Here is a 13,818-nt window from a genome sequence, read left to right on the forward strand (position 1 = left end):
TATTTGTGTTTCATGTGAAGAGCAAAACTAAACATGTTTACAGTGTTTGATAAAAGAAGGCCATTTACAGGTTCTCCATGAGGTACCAAATGTGATTCATGTGTCTTCTGTGGTTATGAACAGTGCCAAGAAATTTGTTGTTTTCAGAGCAAGGGGATGTATATATTGTCCTCTTCCTGCTCAGAGCAGGATTCTTGGTGGTGTGAGCACTGCAGCAGGAGACTGAGGACAGTATATCTGGCATGAAAATTTTAAGCTGCTACATTTCATCTGTTAGGTGGTTTAACTGATCACATTTATCAATGAGCTGCAGGTTTAAATGCCTTTGTGATGTAAATCCAAAGTCATGCTTCTAACACATGCATAATCAGTGGACAGTAAACATGATGTACTGTGTAGCTTGCACAAAGCACAGACTAAATCCTGCTTGTTTTCCATTCTCAAAATGGGGTACTCCAATGTCTCTGCCTCAGGTCAAGCCAGCAGATATGTGATACTGGCCTAACTCTAACTGTAATCACAGAATGGCCTGGGTTGGACTCTTAAAGATCATCTAGTTCCAACCGCCTGGCTGTGGGCAGGACACCTTTCACTAGACCAGGTTGCTCAGAGCTCCATCCAGCTGAGCTTTGAACACTTCCAGGTGTGGGGCATCCATGACTTCTCTTGGCAACATGTTCTAGTGCCTCACCACCCTCACAGCAAAGAGTTTTTTCATAATATCTAATCTAAACCTACTCTCAGTCCTTGTCCTGTCACTACATACCCTTGTAAAAAGTCCCTCTCCACCTTTCTTGTAGGCTACCATCAGTATGGCCAAAATTAGGTCGCTCCAAAGCCTTCTCTTCTCCAGACTGAATAATCCCAATTCTCTCAGCCTTTCCTCATAGGAGAGGTGCTCCATCCATCTAATCAACTTCATGCCTCCTCTGAACTCACTCCAGCAGGTCCCTGTCCTTCCTGTGCAGGGACCCCAGAGCTGGATGCAGTGCTCCAGGTGGGTCTCACCAGGGCAGAGTAAGATGGGCAGAATCCCCTCCCTCCCCTGCTGCCCACAGGGCTCTGGATGCAGCCCAGGACACGTTTGGCTCTCTGGGCTGTGAGTGCCATGGCTGGGGCATGTCCAGCCTCTCACCCACCAGCACCCCCAAGTCCTGCTGGGCAGGGCTGCTCTGGGTCTGTTCATGCCCAGCCTGTGCTGATACTGGGGGTTGCCCTTGCACTTAGTTTTGTTTAACCATATGAAATTCCCTTGGACCCACTTCTCTAGCTTGTCCAGGTCCCTCTGGATGGCCTCCCATCCTTCAGGTGTGTCATCAGCACCACTCAGCTTAGTGTCATCTGCTAATTTGCTGAGGGTGCACTCGAATCCTTTGTCTGTGTCATTAACAAAGATAACAAACAACACTGGTCACAATATCAACCTCCAAGGGACAGCTACTGGTGGATATTTTCCCTGGTTCCAGCAGGAACATAGGCCAGCTTTGAGCAACACTTCTTCCCAGGATTAATCTTAAGTAAGAGCCTGATCCCATATCCATTGAATTTAATAGGAAAACATCTGTGTTTAGCATGGATTGAGCATAATGTAAGTGAGTTATCTGTACTATAAGGTATGCAGTATTTTGTCCCATTGTGGAAACCTGACTTCTGCAAGACTGAAACTGCACTTAAAAATAGGTGCAGTCTAAGCTTCTCTTTAAGGCAGCTGTGAACAGAACACTTTTCCACTGATTTCAAAAAATCAGTGCCAGTTTCATCAGTCAAAAGTTCCTGTACTAAAGAGTGTAGTAGTTCAGTTCTAGCTAATAGCAGTACTCTATTGTTCTTAAATTGTCTGTGGGATATAATACTGCAAAACATAAGATTGAAAATTTACTGAATGGCACTGTTCTAGCAACAAAATCACTGATCATCCTAGTTTTAAAGAAACATATATAAAAAGTATATGGAAAACTTAGTAATTTATAAAATGAGAGCATTGAAACTGTATGACACCTAACTGGATAAAATACAGGCTGTCCTATCTCCTGGACACATCAATACACAGGTGCACAACTTTGGAAAGTAAAACATCTCATCTGTGCAAAACAATAGATGCTATAACATCTTACAAGGAAAATGCTCCTTGAAATATTGCAGGGATTTATGGTATAGAATTAAGATCAAATTTCTGTTGATATTACTAGAACTTTTGGTTGAGTGAGAGGAGAGAATGGCATCATACTGTCCTTTGCTATTTTCTGTCAGATGATAATGTCTACTATCTTCCACCAGAGTTTAGAACTTCAGAAATGGTCATATTGAACAGATGGGTAACAAGAGCATTATAGGGGGTTTGTTGGTTTTAGTTTAGGGAGTGGAATAAAAAGAACACTTCCTGCTATTTTGTACTGAGAGGGTGCCTTGGAAAAAGTGTATGCACATGTGAGTGTAGAATAAAAAATAATTTAAGTGGATATGTAGTATATTGACACATTTAAATGTATGTGTATAACACAGACATCCATGTACACTTGCATAATGATATTTAAGGTTCTGGACAGGATTAGTATAAATTTGTTTAAAAAAACCCATGCAGCTGTTACAAAGTCATGACGGCTCTTTCAGTAGCATTCTCTTCTGCAGAGGTTAGGACTTTAAGAGTCATCCCCAGTGAAATCTGTGATCTAAGCCAGTTAGGTTTTTTACAGCATTTAAATTTTATCCAGACTGCCTCAAAAATTTACCTAGCATCACAACTCATGGTTTTGTTGAACAAAGGGTATGACTTTAATGCTTTCACCCACAATTAAGCAAGTTATAGAGTTACTTGACAGACTCTGTTTCTGGTTTCCACAGGCTCTCCAAGTAAAATTTATGTAACAGACATGTAAAATGAAACATGAAAATGTATTTTTAAACCCACACCTATGTGGGTGTCCTACATAGAATGTGAAAATGTTTGCTTATTTATAGACAGTGTGGTGTGAAATGCTCTTTTTTCCTTTTAGCTGGAGTTGGTTGTTTCCAGACTCCTCCTGTGATTCTTCAGCTGCTTAAATATAGTCAAAAGAGTTAATCTATCCTTCTAATATAGTAAAGTGATCTGAAGTCTTGGGTGGAGTGAAAATTAGGTTTCTTTTTTTTGGATTCTGGCTGAAATTCTTTTGCATCTGAGAGCATCAACATCAGGTTCCTGCTGGTACCCCGTGCTCAAACACACACGAGACACACCAGGCTTTTTGCTTGCTCAGAGGTGTACTCAAGGCAAATGCTTTGCTGTATTTTAAAAAGTGTATGTGTGTGTACTTATATATATGAATAAGTATAGAGCTATCTAGAGTTTGTTAGCATTGTTATGAAATGTTTGCTTAGTGTCGGTTTTATTGTAATTCTCATTTGGAAATAAATAGAAAATAAAAGCAAAGCAAAAAAAATTCCTCTGACAAGAAACAGTAATAGACAATTGTATCATTTGTCCATTAATGGGGAAAAATACTAGCAAAATGTTAAAATTCTGGTCAGAAAAATATGTTTTCATTTAGCTGTCGATCTTTCTATTGGAGAAGCACAGCACTTTATGGTAGGAACAGGTAAACAAACTTGCCTTAATTACTAAAAGAAAAAAGTGCATGTGGGGATATACTATCCATGCTCTTCTGAAGATTTCATCTGTGAGGGCCTAAAACTGTAAGTCCTGATAGAGATACACTCCCTGTTGATGTTGTTTGGGGATCTTGCCAAAAAAGAACAAGCCAGAAAGTACTATGCAGCACAACTGGACCATTCAAGAGCCCAGTTTTGCCACCCATATGCAGCTAAAACTGTCTTTGATTTCAACCAGAAATGTGCTTGCAGGGTTGGGTCAGATGTGTTATTCTGACCTTATTAATTTGGAAGGTTTCTTCACATGTATTATGAGGCATCTTGCATGGGAAATTAGTTGTCTGTAATCGGCCCACCAAGGAAAAATACCTGTCTACACTATTGATCTGTATAAGCATCTGCTTAATCAAACTGTCATGTCATTCACTGCCAAAACATTTTTTCTCTTCCTCTGCTTATTTTCCTCCTCACTATGTTCATGATGCATACCTCAAATACTGTTGTTTTCTGGCAGTTTCATGTGATTACTTGATCCTTTCTTTTCACCCATACTTGAAAAACTGTGCCTCTGCTACACACACAGAGTGTCTCAGCTATGTAAACCCATCTGGCTCAATTTTTCAGTTTACACATGCTGAGACATCTTTGTTCCGTACTGATCTAACCTGCAGAAATCCAGTCCAAACAGGAGGTGGTTCCTGGAGTGCAATTCCTGCCTTGTATGATGAGGGGTAAATCAGAATCAGACCACAGGAGCATAGACCACAGTTTTAGAATTAGTGGGTTATTTGCATTCTTTTGCTGTTGGATACATTACTGGTTTTGTAGGTCCTGCCATTTCAAAACATTCTTTTAAACATACACATGTATGTATATACAAATATATATGCATGCATGGCTGAGAGGGAATGAATGATCCTGTATGCTGGGCTCAATCTTTCTGTCTATACAAATCTAGACAGTTTCTACTAACTTCAAAATGGTTACTAAGCCTTTACCCTGAGATGAGAGTGAGCAGATAGTCACTGTGCAGTAAGTATAGGCTGTGTTGCAAAGGAAATTTAAAATTGTGGAGCTTAATTCCTCAGAATAAAAAAAAGAAAGCAGAGTGCCCTGAAAACACAGTTCCAGTGCTGTTTATCCTCAATTTAGTATATGAAGCACTAGTTACTAGCAACTGATTAGGCTATTGGATGATTTCAAGAGTTCAGGTAACACCGTTTAAAAGTTTTAAATTCCTTTTCAGTGAAGTAAAAGCTAATAGTGTAAGATGTATTTGCCATATTTCAGTGGTAGCTTCTGTGTTGCATACAGTCAGTGTTGTTCTGAATTGTATATGTTTACCCAATGATGAGGTTAAAATATGCTGTATAGTATGCGTAATGTGTTGATTACAAGTATTTGGAGTTCAGTGGTCTATTTAGTTTTTACTGTGTTGCTGTTTCGTAGGTATGTGTCTATATGGGATTATGGATTGTCTACAGTGTACAAGGAAATAATAATTAATCCTAAAGGAAAAGGGCAGTTATGTGACCTGCCTTAATGCATTAGGATAATATTGTTAAATCTCATAGTTACCAGTTCTGTTTCAGATGTTACGAAGGGTTGTCCATAGAGCTGACTCCCTCACTTTTTGGCACGAAGGAGTTAAACTTGAAGTTACTTGGAGCTCACTTACATATTTGTAAATAAAGAATAGGATGTTTGCCTGATCAACTGCCTTGATTGTACAAGGTGGCAAAGACATGGTTTCCAGTGTGTTACAGATCAAATCACTTCTGCGCACACACAACTCCTGCTGGTGTCAGTGGGAGTTGTGATCATGTAATTGAGTGGCCTAAAATTCATCTTCTGGAATACAGTCATGATAGGAGGATGGGGATATCCTGGCTTTAAGGAAGTGCCTGGATGCTATGCAATACTGCTCATGTCCTGTGTTGGAACATAGCTTTAAATTTGCAGGAAGAGCTTTGAACTTTGCTCCAGTGTAGATTGGACCTATCAAAAAAAAAAAAAAAAAAAAAGAAAAAAATCCTTAAGTAAAAATTATGAATGTCACAGGCTGATCGGCATGGCCTGGCCTGCCCAGGTACAGTATTCTGCTTTCAGGAACTGTGTCAGCTTTAAATAAAAAAAGCTATGACAATTTCCCTGTCCCTGCAGGACCTACTTAAGAATCTCTACATTGCCTACTGGAATGACTCCTGTACTATTCCCACAGCCAGGTCTAGCTCTCCCTTCATGGCTTAAGATGCCTGATGCATGATGCCAAGGGTAATTAGGAGGGAGGTACTAACAAACAGAGAGTATCCACCTTGTGCCTGGCTGGTTGGAGTAGGGTGCCTGCCCTCCAGCAGCACATTTGGTATGAGGTCAGCTTCAGTCAGATCCACCTGAACAGACTGAGGCAAGGGACAAGTCTGATTTCAGACCCTCTTCCATTGTCCAGTCAAAATGCAGCATTTCCCACTTCTCTCCTTTGCCTCTGCTTGGTGCTGCTTATCTGGACTTCTGCATGCACATCTCTTTACCTGCCAGCTGTGAATATTAGATATTTTTCAGCCTCAGTACACCATAGCAGTCCATAGGGTCGTGTAAGAGATTAAGTGTGTGGGGCTAAAAGATGGCAGTGAACGTTGTCTGATGTCCCAGGATGGTTTCTCTCACACTCCAAGTTAGGCACACATATCCTCTTAAACAGGCATCACCTTGGCCAATGAATATCTCCTTAGAGGGAGGTGCACTTAGGGGTTTTTTTCTGCAGTAAAATGGCATGTACTAATCTCTTCCTTTAGCTTTAGGTCCTGTAAAGGTCAGTTTGATTGGAAGAGATTCCTCAAGTAGCTGTAACTAGTTTTGCTGTGAAGCAGGGATCCTTAAAGCAGAATCCTGGAATTATATGTAATTACTATTACTGAAAATAAAAATATGTGGTTAACAACACAATTTAAAAAGAAAAATAAAAATTATGTGGGCTTGCCAGGATGGTTAAGTTTTTGACTGCCTCAGTCATCAGTAGTTTAGTATCATCTAGGTGATGATTATTAGCATTAGTTATTGCCACACTGCCTCCTGACACTGTTCAGGGTCTCTGTACAGAAGCCTTATTATTCCCAGTGAGCATTAATGCATTTGAATGACTTGTCTCCTTTTTGGTGGAAAGGATGATTGTGTAACATTGAGAACATGGAGCTCCCTGTGTGTTGTGCCCACAAAGGTTCACAGAGCTGCACCTTCTCGTTTTAGGATCTGTTTAATGGTACTTTAATAAATGTTGTGTTAAAAATGCCTACAGTTCTGTATAGCAAATGTGAATTTTTATGACAAGAATGTGTATTTAGAATAAAAAAAAAAGTAATATGAAATCTAGTTTCTTTGCATCCAGTGAAACATCTAATAAAGCTCTGGTACCTGTATTCTTGGTTTATGGCTCCATTGCTTCATTTAAGACTATTCATGTAGGAGGCTTTTAAGCACAGTTTGGGGTTTTGGGGTGGAGCCATATATTAGACACGGGCTGTGCTGTTTTGTTAGGGGTTAGGATCTTGCAAAGGTTTTAGAAGGTTGGTTTCTTGATAAAAAAAATCACCACATTATTTTCCTGCAGTAATGGGAAGGTTTGCCTGTGTTCATTAAACACTTGACCCAAAATCTGAACAAACTCCTTTTCCATGTTAGTTCCTAACATACAGGGACTGCCCTGTGAGGGCATTGCTGTGGGAGTGTCCTTTTCCCTTGGTTGTTACAGGGACCCTTCAGTACCACAGGATGCTGTAATATGTTCATGCTGCCAGGGCCACTGCAGACTCTCAGCCACCTCTTTTCCCCAGTGGGGCTCTCCAGCCCCAATTTGCCTCAAGCACCAAGGCACAAGACCTAGCTGTGTAGCCTGCTGGCTCGTGCTACTGGTTGTATCTGGAACCCAGGGACTGCACTTCAAAAATGTCTTGTTGTCCCCTGAGCCCTCCCGGCATTGCTGGCCACAGTGAGCACTGCTCACCATCGAGGCAAACCAAACCCTGCTTGCCTGCAGGTGCAGTGGAGCAGGCTGGCTGCTGCCCCAAGTCTGGTTCCAGGATGTGCCAGTGAGGAGATGAGTCCCTCCATCTTCTCCCTGCTGTCTCCTACGGGGTGTGGGGACCCCCCTCAGAAGGGGACACAGGCAACTTCCCAGCATGAGCACTCTGTACACAGGAGCATGGCCAGCAACGCAGAGTCCCGCAAAAGCGTGGTGTGGCGTGTTAAAACCTTAAAGCCTTTCTGCATGACAGAAGCTTTAAGTTTCGTGTTTGGGTTATTTTATCTTCCTAGCAAGGCCAGAAATTATGTTTTCCAGGACAGACTTCTTTTGCTCATCTCTCCTACTGCATCCCAGGCAAACTGAGCCCAAGTGCCCTACTCTTTGTGACCTCTCACTTGGCCCAGGTGAAGTCAAGTGCAGGCTGCCAGGGTTGCAGGACAAGAGGTCATGAAAGATGAGCAAGTCTCTCAGTGAGTCCCTGCAGAAACCCATGAATTAAATTTGCCTGCTGCTTAAAATGTCTCCCCACTTCTTCCTACCCCACAGGTGCTGTCTTACCAACAGGAACATGTTAATTGCTCAGTACACAGAATAAATTTCCCACCATTGCTGAAGTGGTTACTAAACAGTAAATGTAGACTTTAGTTTGGATCAGTATCAATCAACAAAGTTTTTATCTCTTCTTTAAAATGTTAGAAGTAATACCAAATTTTCATATGGTTATTAAAAGCTAGCCAACCTGCACGCAAAGGAGTAAAAATCTGTAGGTCTTGGCAGTCTAGTGCTGCTGGACTAGCAGCACAAATTGCAGTAGGAGCTGGTCAGCTGGAAGGGGCATCAAACACAGGGCTTGAGTTTAGCATGATGGCTCTTAGTGCTTTTAGTCCCACATCCAATAGCAAGTGTTGAGGCCAGATGTACTCTACAGGCATCCCTGCTGGGAAGGGGCAGGGGGGTGTGGAGGTGGGGTTGGCACAGGAATATGCCCACAGAAACTGCCTGCAATCTTGAAGACCCAGCTGCTCCAGTGTCCAGCAGCATTTCATACCCTTTAGCAGGCCAATATGCACCAAAGTCAATGCAAACATCTCAGCTCCCCCATCTCTGGAATATATTGCTTGTGCAGTCACACAGACAATTCCTCCTGCAACACCCACCTGGTGTTCCTATCTTAGACAAACTACACTGAACATCAGAGACCTTGGAAAGGGAGAGGGGCTATGCTGGGGAAGGGGAGGATGCACTTGAAGACCCAACCCTCTTGTGTCTCTATCACAATCACACAGATTCAGCCCAACCTGAAAGTATGGCCTGAAAGACATACCTGAGCACTTTCACCTTCAAACAAGAATATTTGAGCCAGATGAAGCCATGGAAATAGAAAAACTTAAAGACTGAACAATAATCTGCAGGCAGGTATGAGTTTGCAGTGCTTCTTGCTAGCTATTGCTCCTTCACAGCTTTCTGATTAAAAGGAAGAGAGTTTTTAAAAACTCCTGCTTGATTTACAAGATGCACATGCTCCTTTCCCATTAATGTCATGCCATTTATGCAGATACATTCTGTTTCCTTGTTCCTGTATAGTTTCCAGGGCTGCAAGCACCACCCTCATTAGCAAAACTATTGTCTGAACAAACCACTTCCATTCCCTGAGTAGCCATCACATTGCTGAAGCTTGAAGCTTGTAAAGTTTTCAAGGAAGAATTTGAGGGCATGAGCTGGGGTGTGTTTCGGATATGTCAGGTACTACACTGGTGAAACAGCCAGGATAGATCCTACCTAGGAGTACAAAAGCCTATTATTATTAGGGAGCGGTCTAAGTCCTATGGCTTTGCTTTTCTAGAAACTCAGAAACATGGACCCCATCTCCCAGTTTGCATTCAAGGTGCTGTGTTACCGGGTGATACCTGAATGAATTCCTTATTGCCAAGTTTCCAAGCCCTGCCTGCCTCAGTGCAGATCTGACTTGCTGTGGCCAAGAACACTGACACCAGCCAGGGTTTGGCACTTTCACCTTTCTCTAGTGCTGTACTCATAAACCTGGCAGTCATGGAAACAAGTCATCAGAGATCTTGCAAAGGTTTTAGAGGGTTGGTTTCTTGATAAAAAATCACCACATTATTTTCCTGCAGTAATGGGAAGGTTTGCCCATGTTCATTAAACACTTGATCCAAAATCTGAACAAACTCCTTTTCCATTGTGTCATGTATCTGCAACCCCATAAAATACATCTCTGCTTTTCCTCCAATTATGTTGCAGTGTGTGAGACTGCACTAGTCAAGACCAGAGAACCAGCTGGCCCAGGGACAAAACAGGTCTCCTGGTGGGACCGTCCCCTTTGCACAAGGAGCCTTCCCACATCTTAATATATTAATATATGCTGTTCCAGTCTTTTGGATTGGCCCGTTGGCCTCCGCCCCTTTATACCTTATGTGGTCCCTATCTAGAAAATTTCCTTCTCCTGGTTCTCCCACTGGTCTCTGCTCTCCTGCCCACCCCTCTCTCTTCCCCATTGGTTGTTGTACCTTCGTCCTGCCCTTACCCTGCCTCCTGGCCCTCAGTCCATTGGCTCTGGTTTCTTCCCACCCCTTCCAGCCCCATATAAAAGTTGTACCCTTGTCTTTCATTTTGTCATTTGTGCCTGGATCCTCATTGTGTGGAATATATTCTTGTTGCTGGAACCTTATACAAGAGACCCTTCTCGCCTCTTCTCCCCCGATCGCCGCATTGTGGATGTGTGAGTGGCTGCACTATCTCAGGTGTGTGTCTGTGCCTTCATTTGGCCCCAGCGCCGAAGCGGCTCCCTCCTGTTGGGTACACTTTTGGAAGGCCACAGCACTTGACCACCTCATCACGCCGGCAGCACAATAACAGCATTGAAAAACAGAAAGTGTGAAAGCTGTTGGAAATACAACATTCCGGGTATACTTTTACCTTCTTTAGACTTCGTTGCTCATATAGAGTCACTGCATGCTCCCGAAGTGGCCAATACATTTTAATAATCCCATTGGGATTGCATCAAGAAAAAGTGTCTGTTTTTATATTTTAATTGAAATGAAATATGCAGTTAACAGTGAATACAAACAGAGAATGTCTGCAGTCTATTTTCCACGTTATTGAGAAATGTGCATTTGTCATCTGTCGACCTTTCAATCCTCTATTGACTGTTACCATCAGCACTGAAATAAACTTTAAATAATGGAGAAATAAAATTCATTTGGTTTGGCAGTCAAAAAAGCAAATCCCGGTAGGAATCATGGGGGAAAAAAAAGGAACAAAGTAAAGCACATCATCCAGGCATCATCAATACTGAGTGGAGTTTTGTTAGCCAGCATTAAGGAGCATGTGGCAGGCCTAAAAAGAGTCAGTGAGGGCAACAAGGATAAGCAAAGTTGCAACAAACTTCCAGCTCAGGAAAGATGAAGTCAGGACTCCTTGGACTGGAGATGACACTGTAGGAGGAGGTGTCATAGCTGGCTATAAAAACACGAGTGGCATGGCTGCAAGTGGTGGCCCACAAGCAATGGGATGAGACATCACCTGAATCTTTCCAGAGGCATGTTCAGAGCAAACGTAAAGAGAGAATTGCACCTGCTGGGTAGTTATACCACAACACTTCTTGCCGTGGGATGCTGGGATGGGTGTCAAATGTTTTCATCAGCCCAAAGGAACATTAGGCAGGTTCACAAAAAATAAACTTATTGAAGTTTGCTAATACAGAGACAGTGGATTCATCTCAGGGAATTCCTATGCTGTGAACAGTTTTGTGCGGGGGCGTGCTTAGGAGCAGTTGTTTCCTAACAGTAAGAAAAAATATTACTTTTGATAGTAAATAAAGAGTAATCTTTCACAAAAATCAAACTCTGATTGCACTTTTCTAGTGACAAATAGAAAAAGTTAGTTCATGTTATATGCATGTGAAGGTAAGCTCTGCTTGGATGCTCCCCCTTGAGCACCCTGCTGATTTGTTCTCATAGGGTCACAGATACTTCAGTTTCATTTATTTCCATGTTTAATCCTTCATAATACCCTTGACTAGACAGGATTATCAGGTGCTGAAAACATTTTCTGTGAGGAAGAGATCTTGTTGTGTCTTCATTAATCTATTTGATGTACTGATTTTCATAAGACTGCCTGGATATTCACATGGTCCGCATTTCTGTAACAGTATTTTTGTAGGCTAAATATTTGTGCATGTAATTTAGAGCAGAGTGGAGAGCCAGGAGTGCTGTATTAGCTGTAGTCACAGCTTTTACAGGGCCTGGTATCAAACCAACCCTCATGCCTTGGCTCCAGAGTCCAATCTAACAAGATACTGAGTTTTTCTGCCCCTGTTCAAGGAAACAAGGGCTACAATAGCCTTTTCCAGATGAAAAGCAAGCTTCCACCTGGAATGCTTTGGGGTGATTAACTATGTAGTTATACAAACAGGTAATCATATCCATGATTCAGGGACTTGGGCAAAATAGCAGCGCTGCAATTAATCAAATATTTTAGAGATGAGTTCGTTGCCTACTTGAATTATTGCATCACTAAAGCTCTAATATGGTCAGATCAGGTGCTTTTTTGTAATATGAGGATTATTACTCTGTACATCTGTTTGTGCAGACAATACAGTCTGCAAGAAAATCAGGTAATCTATATTCTCCTTACTTACACAGTTAAATGTGCAAGCTAAACTTGGCTGAACCTTTTTTTACATCTGCATAATTGGTCTGTGTGTAGTGGGGAAAGCAGGAGGAAGCTTTTTCAAAAAGCTTCTTGCAAAACCCGACATTACCAGTGTAAGAACTGACCACATAGTCTGAACTGTGATTTTAGCTTGCAAGCTCACAGCTGACAGAGAGGTACGGGCTAGGGCCATTAGCTGCCCCCTCGCTGAAAAGCAGCAAGGCCAAGCTTGTGTATGTCATGGCACCTGGAAGCTAATGGGGGATTACACCACATGTTGCTAGCAAGTGCTGAAGTACACTGGGTGTTTCAACAAGGACTAAGGCTCATTACATTTACTACAGAAGAGGAGCACGAAAAACCCAGCCAGCCATTACAGAGTACTTAAGAAACAAGAAATTTAGGCTTTTGGCTTTTATTGGCAATAATTTATTAAGAGCTGGTGCCCTGGGCTACCCATCCACTCTGTCCAGAGACAAGGAGATTGGGTAGGATCTCAGGTTTCCAAGGGGTCAGGTAAATGGTTCTGGCTTTATAATATTTGGCTGCAGTTTCGCCTGATTAGGATAAATTAGTGACTTAAAATCAGAAAAATGAGCAGATGAAAGCAAATGCAAATCCATCCTTCTTGGGCTGTTTGCTGATGAAGGAAATAAACATTGCTGTTGCTGCTGCTGCTGCTGCTCTCAAATGTCTGTCATTTTCCCTCTGCTATATTTTTAATTAAACCTGAGTCCTCAATTAGGGCTAAAAGGACTTGACAAAGATAAATGTAAATCAACAATTTACGATGAAGCTGCTGTTCAGCTTTCAGGGCTGTTCTTTCTGTACGTTTCAAGCATCAGTTGTGCAAAGGCTGCAGTTAACAAATACGTATGTGTAAAAGTGCTTTTACTTGCCTGCAATCATAATGTTTATCAAAGGAGAGCTCTGAGGAGATTTTTCTCTAATGTTCTCTTTGTGCAATAAAGATCTGCTTTTGGATTAAATAAATACAGCTCTTAGAGAAAAAAAGCAGCTTAGTTTGAAAGACCAAGTTATTGATACGGAGAACTTACATATACTTTACTGAATTATTCAGTGAACCTCCTGCTACTTTTTTTTTAATTGGTCCTTTTCCCAGACATTCAGAAGAAATCTCTTGACCTTCAAGAAAAATTAAATAAATAGCTTGGAGAATTATGCTGACAATTTTTGTAACAACTTCTACTTCATAGCATTGAGTAGAATAATAGACAATTGGATTGGAATATCTCACTTTGCATATCAAACAAAATTCTTGGACCTGCTACTGCTGTTAGTCACTCTTTTCTTCTCTTCCTTGGGCATGATGGACAAAACCAGGACAAAAACCTTATGCTGTTAACCAGTGGTGTGTCATGGCAATGTTTGGCAGCTCCTATTACAGCCTTTTAGCATTGCCTAGGTCAGGTGAGTGCAGAAAAGTGTTCTAGTGGAATTCTGTGGGGGCAAAATATCAGTATTAACTTCTGGTCTGTTTTATCTGATGGGACCCAGTGCATGCTCAGAAATAGTTT

The sequence above is a fragment of the Coloeus monedula genome (genome assembly GCF_965178545.1).
Source record: "Coloeus monedula genome assembly, chromosome: Z".
NCBI lineage: Eukaryota > Metazoa > Chordata > Aves > Passeriformes > Corvidae > Coloeus > Coloeus monedula.